Genomic DNA, 16,364 nt, shown 5'->3' with positions numbered 1-16,364 from the left:
CTCTCTATGACAGCCTATTCCCACCTCACACACATTACTGTATCGGCTGCTTGTGTGTGTGTGTGTGTGTGTGTGTGTGTGTGTGTGTGTGAGAGAGAGATTTCTCTCGCTCTCTTTCCCCACTCGTCCACCTCCTACGAGAGTGTTTGAATGTTTTGTGGCCTGGTTTTGCAGCCTCGTTTCAATCAGTACTCGGCTGTGTTTGGTGAACTGTGTGCTGTGCTGTATAATTGCCTTCATTTATTTTAAATGGAATATGAAACAGTATGCACTATGCTGTACATATACATATAGCAATCAATTTTATAAATATTAACATTAAATATACATAAATGATTTGTTATTAGCCGTCGAAAATGTGCTGTTTTGGATCTTTTGGATCTAAGCGGGGCTTTTGACACTATTGATCACTCTAATCTATCAAAACGTTTAGAGCTGTATGTTGGTATTAAGGGAACTGCCTTAAATTGGTTCTCATCCTACCTTAAGGGGAGATCTTTTTCTTTAGCCATTGAAAACTATACTTCTTTTGCTGCTTGCACATGAGGAGTACCACAGGGCTCCGTCTTAGGCCCTGTCTTATTTTCCCTCTTTTAGCCAAGATCTTTCATAAGCATCAAATTTTACACCATCTTTATGCAGATGATATACAGCTTTACCTTCCAATGAAACCAGATGACAACATATCTCTTCAGTCACTGTTTGATTGTTCGAGTGATGTTAAAAGTTGGATGGCAGTTAATTTTCTCCAATTAAATGACTCTGAGACGGAAATGTTGGTTTTTGGACTGTCTAAAGGAGCTAATGTCCTCTCAGAATCCCTTAGTCTTGTGACTAACACATGCATGGAATCTGGGCGTCATTTTTGATTAATTAAACAAATTAATTCAGTTGTAAAATCAGCATGCTGCGACCAGTGACGTGTTTGAAACTCAAATGGGATCGTGCAATTTTGGTGGCTGCATTTATTTGATTTTTTTTTTAAAAATACAGTAAAAATTTTTAAATATTATTTAATTTTAAATAATTGTTTACTATGTGAATATATAGTAAAGTGTAATTTATATCCAGTGATCAAAGCTGAATTTTCAGCATCATTACTCCAGTCTTCAGTGTCACATGATCCTTCAGAAATAATTCTGATATGATGATTTGCTGCTCAAGAAACATTTATGATGATTATCAATGTTGAAAGCTTTTGAAAATGGTAATGATTGTGGAATCTACAATACAGTATTTTTTCAGGGTTCTTTGATGAACAAAAACTTTGAACAATTAAAAATAGAATCTTTTGTAACATTATAAACGATTTTCCCATCAATTTAATGCATCCTTGCTGAATAAAAGTATCAGTTTCTTTAAAAAGAAAAAAAACTTTTGGTAAATTTATAAAATACTCTAAAATAACCAGTTCAATCAAGTGAATCAATTCACTAAAAATGATTCAATCTATCCAATGCTTCATATCAGAGAGTGGAGATTTTACGCGAACGTGTTTGATTATCACCTTCGTCATTCCCAGCATGCCTTTACAAAAACGAGGGAGAGAAATAGTCAAACTGTCCTTGAAACACTTTGAGCGAACAACATGCCCGGTAAAAACTATACAGCTGGACCTCAAGATCATAAACTCTCCTGGATTTATTACACCTCAAAAATTACCGTTCGAATGACTTCAGACTCCCAAAGTTATTGATCGATCAGCACGTGATCTGTGATCAACAGCCAGAGAAATGCCACACGGAGCAGAAGGGATTATGGGATGCTCTACAGCTGACTGAGGCATGATGGGAAAGAATAACACCCACATACACACACATACATCTGAGCAGTATTGATTATCTCCCAGGCTGTTTTACTCACACACACACACACCGTCACAGTATGAAGTGATTCAAGTTCTTTTCCACATAAAACATGAATAATTCTGCTTAGTGACCAGAGGCAAAGTGTGTATTTAAGTTATGCATGTATAAATTAGAAGTCTTAGTTTCATTTAAACTGATTACTCAAGTATTTATAACAGTATAAACATTGTAGAATTTAGAACGAATCAATCAGGCGGATCTGAAGATAAAGTAAATATTGTAGTAACTGTGATTCTATTAAACACGTTAATATTTCTATATCCTTTTTTTATGTTAGGTTGGACCTCTTCTTTCTTTATGCTGCTTGGCCTTGTGGGTAATATTTCATATGTGATCTGATGAACTGCATGGATAAATCATTTATAATAAATACTGCAATATTCCATTAAAAAAAAATTGTCAATTTTGATTTTCATGTTGACTTTCTGATCATTTTCACATCAGTGTTATTTTAGTATCATTGATGTAGTTTTTGATGTATTTACATTTTCTGTTTTCATTTTAATTTTAGTTAAAGTTTTAGTAACTTTGTTGTGTGTTTTTATGTTTATTATTATTATTACTAATATATATATATATATATATATATATATATATATATATATATATTTCATAATGAGATTTTCACCCAATTTCAATTTTATTTTTACTTCAATGAATTTTTTTAAAATAAAAGATCAAAAGGATTAACAATGCAGATTTATTTTCACATGCTTTTTTGTTCATATTTACCAAGGGTGCCCATGATTCTGACCAGGACTGTGCAGTTTTAGTTTATTCAGTTATTTTTTAATAAGTACTTCAACTAAAACTTCCATTTTAAATCAGTTATTTTATTTCAAGTCATTTTTTATGGTTTTAGTTTAGTTAATGTTTCACACAGCAACCTATCCTCAGAGGATCATGTGTCAGTTTGTGATGTTTTCCAGCGGCTCTCACTCATCGTGACTCACCTCTCCTGCCTCCCTCGGCAAGACAGAAATTATCTGAAACTGATTCTACGATCAATAACAACATACCCACCAATCAAGCGGGCCGACCCGGGGTTGAGAGCCAATCACCAGCTCAACACGCCTCCTGTTTCAAGAGTCTGAGGAAACGGAAACAACAAACAGGACGTTTACAGGTGAGAAGAGAGACTTTATACAGGTTTATACAGCCACAGATCATCATTCTTACAGTTGAAGAGACTGTGGGTGTAAATATTTTCATCTGACAAAGATTTGATATGATTCTAGATATAAAAGTACATAAATTAGATATAAAAACAGATCTATGGCAGGCAGTACATATTATATATATGTGTGTGTGTATGTATATACACTCTAAAAAATGTTTGGTTAAAAACAACCCAAGTTGGGTTGAAAATGGACAAACCCAGCAATTGGGTTGTTTTAACCCAGTGGTTGGGTTAAATGTTTGCCCAACCTGCTGGGTAGTTTTATTTAACCCAACTACTGATTAAAAATGACTATATGGCTGGCTTAAAATGAATCCAAAATAGGTGAGAAATTAAAAATCAGACACATAATTACTAGAGGCAACAATAATAATCAAAAGGTGAACATTTATTAATAAGAAATTTAATAAATGTTTATTGTTTATTATTCATTATCTTATTAATAAATGCTCATTTATTAAACATATTAATAAATGTTAATTTCCAGCATATTTCGGGTTCATTTTAAGCAAGCAATACAGTAATTTTTATACAACAGTAGAGTTAAATAAAACTACCCAGCAGGTTGGGCAAACATTTAACCCAACCGCTGGGTTAAAACAACCCAATCGCTGGGTTTGTCCATTTTCAACCCAACATTTTTTAGAGTGTATATATATATGATATGATAATATGAAAAATGTCACATCACAAAAATAAATATTGTAATTTATACATTAAAATCCAGTATTTGACTATGACATAAAACATTATTTATTACATGTTGCATTTATGCACACATACGTGACATTTTATGCCAGTGAACCATATTTAATACTTAGTGGTGCTTGCTATACATCCCATAATATATATTTATTTTACATGTATAGTTTGCCATATATCAGATTTCTGTGTGGAGCAGATTGGAGCTTTATGACTGAAAATAGATAAGAAATTAATGTAAAATATTATACTGTGAAATTAAAGCCTACAGAAGTTCAGCCTAAAACAATATGAAATGTAATTATTTGTACCAACAAATACCAAATATATATATGGGGGGAACTGCCATATTGATATTTTTAATATTATCTCATAATTTGGCAGCAGGTATATTAGGCTGCTGTCACTTTAAGACCTTAAGATTATACTGTTACACATGCGTTTTCTTTCTCAACTGTTTACGTTCACTTAAAGCATAACTGACTGTGTTTATGTGAATACTCACCAAGACCGGCATTTTGACATTATTTTGTGTGTATTTGACTGTTTAAGTGCGATAGGCAGCAAAAAACAACTCAATTTAGTACTGAGAGGCGGCTTTATGTGTGCACACTTTGGGTGTGAGAATAAAATCTGCGGGAATAAGTCAAATTATGTGCAATAATTGCAATCTCACGATGAAATTCAAGTCATGTAACACCAACAATATTCATCCAAAGTGAGTGAGGGTGTGTGTCAACTCGCTGTCGGAGTGATGAGATATGTCAGTATTGATATGTATTGGAAAATCGATATAGTTTATTGTTTCAGATGCCTTTTTAAAAGACTACTTTCGAAGAATTTATATATTTTATTTATATATTATATATTAAATTCAACCCACCAAAGGGACTAGTAGGAGTGACTGTGTTACATGCCACTGCTGAAATATACACGCATTTGGCGGGTGTTAATGTCAAGCCCTGTGAGTGTATATATATATATATATATATATATATATATATATATATATGCACACACACAAACTAGAGAATAAATATTGACACTATTAACAACGGCAATGATGCACCCATATCTGATATGTGCTCTTATTTTGGTGTCATTTACAGAAATGACATGAGAATGAGGCACGAGAAACAAGAACCCACTGTCAGAAATGAAAGTGGATGTCTCTAACTGACCATGTGCAAAAGGTCACGCTTGTTCCCGTGGAGACAGGCCTTTAGAATGCAGCTGTCAATCATAGCTGTTGCTACTGGAGACGTAAGAGTGAAACACATCTAGAAACACAAAGAAAGACACACTATAGTGAAGAAATGGCAAGTTATGGAGAGGTTTTTTCTGTCAAACATCATGACTGTGTCGTTACTTAATTCTCTTCTTAATCAACATCAACATAAAGTTGGCCCAAATATCATTTAGAATTAAAAAAGGACACTTGCAGCACATTTATTCTCACTGTCTGTTTCTGAATCTGCAGCAGTAGAGTCTCTGTTTGACTTTGTCTCAGTTTCGTCCTGTGAAGAATAACGAGTTTCCTTTATGTCCACTCGGTGTATCAGAGGTCTGATGGTCTTTCTCATTTTCCTCGTAAGTGAATTCACCTTATTAGTGGCCGATCTCAGGAAATATGATTTGCTCTCTTGAACACGCTGCGATATTTCAGGCCGGATTGGGCAGGTGGCTGTCAGACGGCGAAACTTGGTGATAGTTTCCCGTAAAATATGGCCCTCTTCACCGCACACCCCAACGCAACCCCAAACAAGCCTGGCACGCGCGGAGCAGTGAGGGGTTAATGAAACGCTGCTCCTTCTTTAATTGAAAAGAGAGAGCGAGGCGGCCGCGGTCGTGTTCCGCGCTCCGTTATTGCCGCTAATAAGGCGGCTCTCTGAGATGAACGGTTCACCTGCGTGGAGGTTAATGAAGATCCGCACGTGCTGCGCTCGCTCTGGACATGAGGGTTAACCATTTCCCCCGCTACCTCTGCCCTGCACCCCCGCTCGTTCATCTCGGGAAGGACAGAACAGGACAAGATAAAGATGGACGTGAACACAAACCTTCTACTGTGGGTGAGTGGATTCTAGAACCGGCCGTCTGTCTCCCATGTTATTATTGGTGCTCTTCGCGTGGTGGTCAATTATTATTATTATTTCAATGAAATAATCAATGTAGTATATACTATAGTTTAGTTTGATAATGTTTTTTATTTAATATTTTGTATTTTTAGGGAAATTTATGGTAGGCCTATGCAGTAGTTATAATCCATTTATTCACTTTTTGAGCATAGAACTGAAAATGAAATTTCCAACCTTGAAAGGGTTAGTTCACCCAAAAATGAAAATTGTGTCATTAATGACTCACCCTCATGTCGTTCCAAACCCGTAAGACCTCCGTTCATCTTCGGAACACAGTTTAAGATATTTTAGATTTAGTCCGAGAGCTTTCTGTCCCTCCATTGAAAATGTATGTACGGTATACTGTCCATGTCCAGAAAGGTAATAAAAACATCATCAAAGTAGTCCATGTGACATCAGTTAGTTAGAAGTTTTTGAAGCATCGAAAATACATTTTGGTCCAAAAATAACAAAAACTACGACTTTATTCAGCATTGTATTCTCTTCCGGAATCCTTTCCATTGAATTGATTCCATTGAAATGATTCAATTGAATTGATTCCATTGAACTGATTCCTTTGAATCCTTTCATCTGTCGGCGTTGGTAATGCACTTTTACGTCACTGTGGTTGTTTTTGGCGATTAGGACATCCGCGACATACACACTTACGCACCATTTTAAAAAATATAGCAATACCAAAATACAAACAATGTAGAATAGCTTGAATACAGCGTGCGTCTCCCTCAGACTGTAAACGAAGCTCTGGCGCACTAGATAACACATCAGCAGCGTCTTACATCAGCAGCGTCACTGCGGAGTTGTGAACCACACTCTGGAGCAGAAGGGGGCGGTAATGCACCAATAAGCTGGATGCCAACCGCCGTAAAACAGGAAAGAAGAAGAAGAAGCAGAGTCGTGAACGCAAATTGACAACAGACCCGGAAGAGAATACAATGCTGAATAAAGTCGTAGTTTTTGTTATTTTTGGACCAAAATGTATTTTCGATGCTTCAAAATGTTGCGGATGTCCTAATCGCCAAAAACAACCATGGCGACGTAAATGTGCATTACCAACGCCGACAGATGAAAGGATTCAAAGGAATCAGTTCAATGGAATCAATTCAATGGAAAGGATTCCGGAAGAAAAGACAATGCTTAATGAGTAATGGGTGTGTTTTGGGCGTAATGTGCAATAAACCAATCAGAGTCTCATCTCCCATACCATTTAAAAGCCAGGTGCGCTTGCACCATGGTGGATTTGTTATTTACATGGCAGACGTTGCCATCAGAAAGACTGAACACTTCTCCAGAGAAGAATCCTTTTATTTGTAATATTTGGCATGTTTGTGTGCTGCTGTGCATCCCTGTGTGTGTAATAAGCAGAGTGTACGCATGTTGTGCACCCTCATATAGGCGCATATTACTAACGCACCCTTTAAATAACAAAAAATTAAAAATTAGCCCAGGTTTCAGTTGGTAAATGGTGCAGTCATTTTCAGTTGCCTCAAAATAGCAACACGCCAACAATGCACCTGAACACACCTCGTTTTCAGACCAGCACGCCAATGGGCGAACATATGGGCCCGAGTGCATTTGCTATTTAAACAACGTGGTGCTGGACGTGAAAGTGATAACTGTGTTGGGCTGAAACTAGCAAAAAACATTTGCGTCATGCCTGGCAACGCATTGCGCCGGGTGTATGATAGGGCCATTTGGATCACTGACTTAAGATGGTCCTTTTTTGACCGTTAAAGAAGACATTTGGCAGATTATTGCTGTAGTGAAAAAAAGTTTTAAAAAGTTAACTTAAAAAACATTATAGAATTTTATGTTTATTGTCATGGAAAATGCACAAAAATACTTTTTTCAATTTGAAATATATATTTTCTAAAACATGTTTTTCTCTAAAATTGCATGAAAATCAAAGCCATAAATTTACTGCCACCTTTGAGGTTTAAAAGACAGTTAATATTCAGTAATATCAATGCACTCACACTATCAGATGAGAACTGAACTTGAACTGAATAACGGCACTATTGTCTTCTGTAGATGCTTTATAACTGAATACACTGCCAACTTGTGCAACATCAACACTATTATTGGATTGAACTGACTTAAAATTAATAATATCTTCTATAAAGCTGCTTATAGCTGAATTAAACTCCTAATTGATGAACTTTACAGTTATTAACCTGAACTGAATCAACATTGAAGAGAATTGAGGCGAGTATAATGAATCAATGTCTCTATAGCTGCTTATAGCCGAATATTTGATGAAGTTTACATCATTGATCGTTATTTTTGTGAATTGGTTCATTTGAATGGTTTAAAAGAACAGATTCAATCAAATGAATCAAATAACCAAGATGGCCGCAGAGTGAATTGACTTTTGTCTTAAAGGTACAGTTAGTGATTTCTGAGAAATACTGTTGATAATTGAAATCACCAAAACAAACACACCCCTACCCAATAGGATCACACCCCCCTTTATAGCTCCACCCCCAAATTCACAAACATGCTATGCAACACAGGCTCCTCCCCCATCATGAGTGGACATGCCCCTTTTGCTGATTGGCTCACTCTCTCCCCTATCATGAGTGGACACGCCCCCTACTGCTGATTGGCTCACTCTCCTCCCCCATCATGAGTGGACACACCCCTACTACTGATTGGCTCACTCTCTCCTCCCCTATCATGATTTGACACGCCCTCTACTGCTGATTGGCTCACTCTCTCCTCCCCCATCATGAGTGGACACCCTCCTTACTGCTGATTGGCTCACTCTCTCCTCCCCCATCATGAGTGGACACCCTCCTTACTGCTGATTGGCTCACTCTCTCCTCCCCCATCATGAGTGGACACCCTCCTTACTGCTGATTGGCTCACTCTCTCCTCCCCTATCATGATTTGACACGCCCTCTACTGCTGATTGGCTCACTCTCTCCTCCCCCATCATGAGTGGACACCCTCCTTACTGCTGATTGGCTCACTCTTCTCTCCCATCATGAGTGGACACGCCCCCTATTACTGATTGGCTCACTCTCTCCTACCCCATCATAAGTGGACACGCTCCTTACTGCTGATTGGCTACAAGTGTGTTTTGGTGCTCAGTCTGATCCACTTTAAACTGTGTTTAAATCACTTACTGCACCTTTAACTACTTTAAATTATGAATAGCTTATATTTTTGCTTAAGTTCGGTTTACAGAGATGCACATTCAATACATGATCAGAAACATCATATTCTATAGGTATTCAGTACAGATCTCTTTCTCTGACCACTGATTGGCCTATATTGTGGTCAGCTGCCAAATCTCTGATGACGGTGTGCCAAAAATCTCTCATTTTCCCCCTTTATTCATTGGCACTGCAGCTGACTGAAATGATTTTCAGCTCAAGACTTGAGTGATAGCCAAAAGAACAATCATGTTTTAGCTGGAAAAAATGAGGAAAACACGTTTATTAATTAATTGCATTGGAATGGCCTGAGCTGGTTTGGATGATTATGACACTCCCATTTAGTTTTACTCATCTAAAATGTTGATTTGATGGTGAGAGGAGGGATAAGGTACTAATATCACACCATCCCATCTACTGGCATCATTTATTCATGGCCAGAAATGCACTCGAGACATTAGTAATTACGATCGCAGGCCGTGCTTTATTTTCTGGTGTATAAAACCACTCCAGAGGAGGAAACACTTCCTCATTAGCCGCTCGCTCTATTTCCTCCGGTGGATTCTGCACACGATCATTTATTCATGCAGAAACCCCCATCATCTCCTCATCAGCGCGTCCCAAAAGCCGCGGGCCACAGGACACACACCTTAAAACACTTCAGGGGAAGCGCAGAGGTGATGAAGATGATGAGGAGGTGACAGAGAGATGGAGGGTGTGAAAACCACTCAGATGGACACGAGGGAAGCCCGGCACTTCAGTGACACTATTGAAATGATAATGGAGAGGAGAATAGAGTTCATGAACTGACCTGAGACTGCTGTGTTTGTCTTAAATGAATAGATCACCTGAAATGAGCGTTATCGTCTTCAGTGACTCACTCGCATGTCGTACTTTCTTTCTTCTATAGACCACCAAGGTCCAGAAAAGTTTTATCTGTGAAATGTACATTATTTAAGCAGGCACTTTTTATCTGAAGTGGCTTACAAATGAGGAACAGCACCAGCAGTAACAAGTTCTACATGTTTTTCATTCATTTTTCCGGCGTTCGTACTGTTTCCAGAGACTACTGTGTCGTTATTTCAGAGCGGTAGAACTTTATGACCAGAACAAGCTCCAAACTGGTCTGGACTTTAAGTCAACTTTACAGTCAAAAGTCTTATTCTGTGGTTAGATGTGGATTTATTACAGTCTATATATTGTTTTACAGTATAATGTGTTGTACTGTATGTTATTTATTTCCTAATTAATTAATTTATTCTGTGAGATTGCATGAAGGATTATCTTTTATTTTATTTTATTATTATTTTAGTTTTTTTAGTATTTAATTTTACTTTTTTAATTTATTTTTTGATATTTTATTTCTTTATAAACATTATTATTATATTTTGTATTATGTTTTTATTTATTCTGTGAGACTGCATGTAAGATGTGGATTATTTCTTATTTTATTTTCATTATTACTATTTTAGTTTATATTGAGTTATATTTAATTTTTTTTATTTATATATTAATTTATATTTATTTATGCATTTATATTATTTATTTTTGCGATTTTATTTCTTTATTAACATTATTTGTTTATTTATTCTGAGAGATTGCATGAAGAATTTTCTTTTATTTATTTATTTATTTATTATTATTATTATTATTATTTTAGTTTATATTATTAGTTATATTTGATTTGTTTATTCTTGCTGTTTTATTACTTTATTAACATTATTATTGTAGTTTATTTGTTTGTTTGTTTATTCTGTTTATTTTATATTATTTATTATTATTATTATTATTATTATAGTTTTTATTTGTTGTTATTTATTTATTTACTCTGTGAGACTGCATGTAGGATGTGGATTATTTTAGATTTACATTATTATTATAGTTTATATAATGCGTTTTATAGCATTATTTATTTATTGCTTATTTTCCTCTTGGTGTGTGTTTGTGTTATGAATGTTCATTGCTGTGCAATGAGTCCAAAGCGAATTTCCCTTCGCAGGACCATAAACTCAATGCATGGCGAATGACTTCTGTTGAGGTTTCTAAATCTCTCAGAGACTTGTATCATTATCCACCTGCGTTTCCTCTTGTGAGGACAGACAGAAACAGCCGGCGCACTGATGTACAGCACACTATCTGAAGTGTTCGGGGGCTCTGGGCAGATCCTGAACACTATCCTGCAGTTCCTCAGAGAGGAGGGAGAAACTAACAGGTTTTTATCTGACACACTGTGATATGACCTCATCTGGGATGAGCTTCTCAATTAAACATGAATGGAAGTGTGAGATTCCCCCAGTGTCTGGAGATGTGTTTGCGCTGTATTCATATCTCACTTATTCTTTCAATTGTTTGTGTGTTTGTGTTTGTAGGTTAACATTCACGCAGCCGAATCAACAGAGAGGATCAGACCCAAATAACAATGAGGATCAGCTCATCATATTTTAATTTCTTCTCTAGATCGGCAGAGAGATCAACACGAGAACTTTCCAGATCGGGAAGGCGATCAGCTCAACTAAGGACGATTTCTTAGACCAACAGAGAGGGTCTATAGCTTTGGCTGACATCAGCAAGAAAACAGCAATCAGATAACTGAGGTCTGGAATGCTGGGTAATTTTTTTTATTTGCAGTTTCAGCTCCCTGAACTCAACCTCTGAGTCTTCAGATCAAATCAAAGTCATATATTCTAAATACTCCTAAGGCCTGTTCACATCAAGAACGATAACTTGTTAACTAAAACTCATTAAGTAAACTCCACACCACAACCACAGTGAAAAAATAACTTGTAGGATTTACTTGATAAAATCCTCGCAACAATTTACACATTTTAAGTAAATTTTACTGCTAAAGCTCAGTACAACTTATCTGTTATTATCAAGTAAAATCTACTTACTATTGAACTTAACATTCATAAAGAAATTAAGTAAACATTACTTAATTATATTTAATTTCACATATAGAATTAAGTAAAATCTATTTAACAAAGTTAAGTAAACTTAACAAAATTACTTTTTACTCATATAACATTGAACTAAACCATGCTTTTAAAGTGTATGCTTTATTTAGAAACATCTAAATATATAATACAATAGATATCGTGTAGACATCATATCTGCTTAATAGAAGTGATGCGGCACTCACCCGAATTCAATACTTGGAACACAATACCCAATGACGGTAACATTCGATGATCATTTTTGAGTGTGAATGTGTAATTCCATATGTCACAAAATCGCAGGTTCCTAAACCTAACAACGAAAGCAATGATAAAACAGTGTAAATACAGCTGGAAAACAGCAAAAAAAAAATCAACTTTATGAATTATTCATGCCCCAGTGCATGATGGGAACACCAGTATCAGAAAAGTTGAGTACACAGAAATTACATTTGTATTTCTGTAGTATTTACTTCACCACAGAATCATTTTTAGTGTAGGGTGCACCACTTTTTCCAGAACAATTACGATACCGATACTTTCATTTTTGGTACTTGCTGATACTGATTACTGATACTTGTATTTTCATTGCATTTGTAATTTTTTTTTTTTTTAAATAAATTGGATCGGGAAAGAATATAAATCATATTAGTTATTCCGGTATTGGTACATCCCTAATAATAACTATACCGATAAAGACTCAGTGGACCGATATCGTTGAAATCACTTTTTTAGAGCTTTTTTTACCAATTGAAATTGTACCAATTCATAGAAATTAGCCACCAAAACGGTTATGAATTGCCATGAACAAGTACGATACTGATACTTTCATTTTTGGTACTTACCGATACTGCTTACCAATACTTGCATTTTCATTGCATTTGTAATTAAAAAAAATATTGGATAGGGAAATCAAAAGAATATAAATCATATTAGTTATTCCAGTATCGGTATCGGTATATCTCTAATCATAATTATATTTTAGAGCTTTTTTTTTTTTTTTTTTACAAATTTTAGTTGTACGAATTTGTACAAATTATCCACCAAAACGGTTATGAATTGCCATGAGATTGTGTTGAGCGTGGATCTTTTGACCTCAGAAAATCTGCTCTTATGTCGTTCCAACTTGGATTGATCCTGCAACCTCTTATTTTGCACCCTAGATAGTAACTAGTATGCTATCAACCCTCACCACTCTGGAATTGTACATTACTTTGCTGTTGTTCCATTGCAAAAGCAGTATCGTGTCAGGTCAACACACACACGATTCATTACTTCTTATTCTGTTCAAGCCTGGACTAAAATCTCTCCTTCTCTCGTTTGGTAATGAGTCTTGAATAAATATATGACGGTTAGGTACGTTTACTCTGTCATGCCGGAGAGGAGCTCACGTTAACCAGGATAGTTAATAAGAAACCAGAGAATTAGATTACAGAATCAGGAAAGACACTCCCTTAAACGCAGGTTTATCAGCGTTACTGACACACGTCTCGCTTCTTAACAAACGTATTATCTGTAGAGTCTCGGTGTCTGTCTGATGCTGATACACAGGTTAAGTGCCAAGGATAGAGAGGAAGGAGAATGCTTAAGGATTAATCACTCTGGGAGGAATAAGTTCTGTCCCAAATGATTCACTATACACTATCAGCCATGTAGTGTATGAATTTTGTAAGGTTATTTTGTCATTCAGCACTGGAGTCTGATCGCCCCTGCCCCTCTGCTGGAAAATTAAAGCTGCGACAGTTGAGTGCACTAATAAATCTTTGAGTACGATCACAGCGAACATTTAGATCTGCGTTCTGATCCAAAGAGAGCCGTTGTCATGTATAGATATGAAACAGCTGAGTGAGGCCATATGAATTTGTATGAATTAGCCGTATGAACTGTCTCAAAATTCCTCCAAGAAGTTACCGAGTCCTTTTTGAGTTTGCTCCAGAGTGCGCTCAAGTCCAGGTGCCTGCTCTTCAGTCCCTTCCATTCAGAGAATTCACTCTAGAACTCACTCCAGATAACAGCCAAGAGTCCGCTCCAGAATGCTTTCCAGTGTCCGCTTCAGCCCCAGAGCTCAGCCCAGAGAGCATTGCACTGTCCATCATGGCTGTTCCGTTGTGTGTCTGGGCCACACACACCTCGACTCCAGCCCATGAGCATGCTCCAGTGTCTGCTCCAGCCCATGAGTACTCTTCAAAGTCTGCTCCAGCCCATGAGCCTTCTTCAGAGTCTGCTCCATCCCATGAGCACATTCCAGAGTCCGCTCCAGAGTCTGCTCCAGCCCATGAGCCTTCTTCAGAGTCTGCTCCATCCCATGAGCACATTCCAGAGTCTGCTCCAGAGTCTGCTCCAGCCCATGAGCCAGCTCCAGAGTCTGCTCCAGCCCATGAGCCCGCTCCAGAGTCTGCTCCAGCCCATGAGCACATTCCAGAGTCCTCTTCAGAGTCTGCTCCAGCCCATGAGCCTGCTCCAGAGTCTGATCCAGCCCATGAGCCCGCTCCAGAGTCTGCTCCAGCCCATGAGCCCTCTTCAGATTCTGCTCCATCCCATGAGCACATTCCAGAGTCCTCTTCAGAGTCTGCTCCAGCCCATGAGCCCGCTCCAGAGTCTGCTCCATCCCCTGAGCACATTCCAGAGTCCACTCCAGAGTCCTCTTCAGCCCATGAGCCCGCTCCAGAGTCTGCTCCAGCCCATGAGTATGCTTCAGCTCATGAGCCCGCTCTAGAGTCTGCTCCAGTCCATGAGTATGCTTCAGCTCATGAGCCCGCTCTAGAGTCTGCTCCAGTCCATGAGTATGCTTCAGCTCATGAGCCCGCTCTAGAGTCTGCTCCAGTCCATGAGTATGCTTCAGCCCATGAGCCCGCTCCAGAGTCTGCTCCAGTCCATGAGCACATTCCAGAGTCCACTCCAGAGTCCTCTTCAGCCCATGAGCCCGCTCCAGAGTCTGCTCCAGTCCATGAGTATGCTTCAGCTCATGAGCCCGCTCTAGAGTCTGCTCCAGTCCATGAGCCTGCTCCAGAGTCCACTCCAGAGTCCACTCCAGAATCCGCTCCAGCCCATGAGTCCGTTCCAGAGTCTGCTTCAGCCCATGAGCCCGCTCCAGAGTCCGTTCCAGAGTCTGCTCCAGCCCATGAGCCCACTCCAGAGTCCACTCCAGCCCATGAGCCCACTCCAGAGTCCGTTCTAGAGTCTGCTCCAGCCCATGAGCCCGCTCCAGAGTCCACTCCAGCCCATGAGCCCACTCCAGAGTCCGTTAAAAGGAGTCTGCTCCAGCCCATGAGCCCACTCCAGAGTCCGTTCCAGAGTCTGCTCCAGCCCATGAGCCCACTCCAGAGTCCACTCCAGCCCATGAGCCCACTCCAGAGTCCGTTCCAGAGTCTGCTCCAGCCCATGAGCCCACTCCAGAGTCTGTTCCAGGGTCAGCTCCAGCCCATGAGTTTGCTCCAGCTCCTGAGCCCACTCCAGAGGACTCTCGAGCCCATGAGTCCACTCCAGAATCTGCTCCAGCCCATGAGTCCGCTTCAGAGTCTGCTCCAGAGTCCACTCTAGCCCATGAGCCCAATCCAGAGTCCGTTCCAGAGTCTGTTTCAGCCCATGAGCCCGCTCCAGAGTCCGTTCCAGAGTCTGCTCCAGCCCATGAGCCCACTCCAGAGTCCACTCCAGCCCATGAGCCCACTCCAGAGTCCGTTCTAGAGTCTGCTCCAGCCCATGAGTCTGCTCCAGCTCCTGAACCCACTCCAGAGGACTCTCCAGCCCATGAGCCCACTCTAGAGTCCGTTCCAGAGTCTGATCCAGCCCATGAGCCCGCTCCAGAGTCCGTTCCAGAGTCTGCTCCAGCCCATGAGCCCACTCCAGAGTCCACTCCAGCCCATGAGCCCACTCCAGAGTCCTTTCTAGAGTCTGCTCCAGCCCATGAGCCTGCTCCAGAGTCCACTCCAGAGTCTGCTTCAGCCCATGAGTCTGCTCCAGCTCCTGAGCCCACTCCAGAGGACTCTTCAGCCCAATAGCCCACTCTAGAGTCCGTTCCAGAGTCTGATCCAGCCCATGAGCCCGCTCCAGAGTCTGCTCCAGCCCATGAGCTCACTCCAGAGTCCGTTCCAGAGTCCACTCCAGCCCATGAGCCCACTCCAGAGTCCGTTCTAGTGTCTGCTCCAGCCCATGAGCCTGCTCCAGAGTCCACTCCAGAGTCTGCTCCAGCCCATGAGTCTGATCCAGCTTCTGAGCCCACTCCAGAGGACTCTCCAGACCATGAGCCCACTCTAGAGTCCGTTCCAGAGTCTGATCCAGCCCATGAGCCCGCTCCAGAGTCCGCTCCGGCTCCTGAACCCACTCCAGAGGACTCTCCAACCCATGTGCCCACTTCAGAGTCCGCTCCAGTGTCCACTCCATCCCATGAGTCC

The 16,364-nt window shown here is 39.5% G+C and overlaps 1 long non-coding RNA gene across 1 annotated transcript in view; it reads left to right on the top strand.

The window, feature by feature from the left end:
* LOC125253414 overlaps positions 1-2,982 on the top strand; it is a 13,780-nt gene extending 10,798 nt beyond the window's left edge. Inside the window, exons 5-6 of the long non-coding RNA XR_007181439.1 lie at positions 2,146-2,180; positions 2,798-2,982. This is a non-coding gene — a long non-coding RNA (uncharacterized LOC125253414). The remainder of the gene's footprint in view (positions 1-2,145; positions 2,181-2,797) is intronic.
* Positions 2,983-16,364: the final 13,382 nt, after the last annotated feature.

The sequence above is a fragment of the Megalobrama amblycephala genome, linkage group LG18 (assembly GCF_018812025.1).
Source record: "Megalobrama amblycephala isolate DHTTF-2021 linkage group LG18, ASM1881202v1, whole genome shotgun sequence".
Taxonomy (NCBI): Eukaryota; Metazoa; Chordata; class Actinopteri; order Cypriniformes; family Xenocyprididae; genus Megalobrama; species Megalobrama amblycephala.
This window is presented reverse-complemented; position numbering and strand designations above follow the sequence as displayed.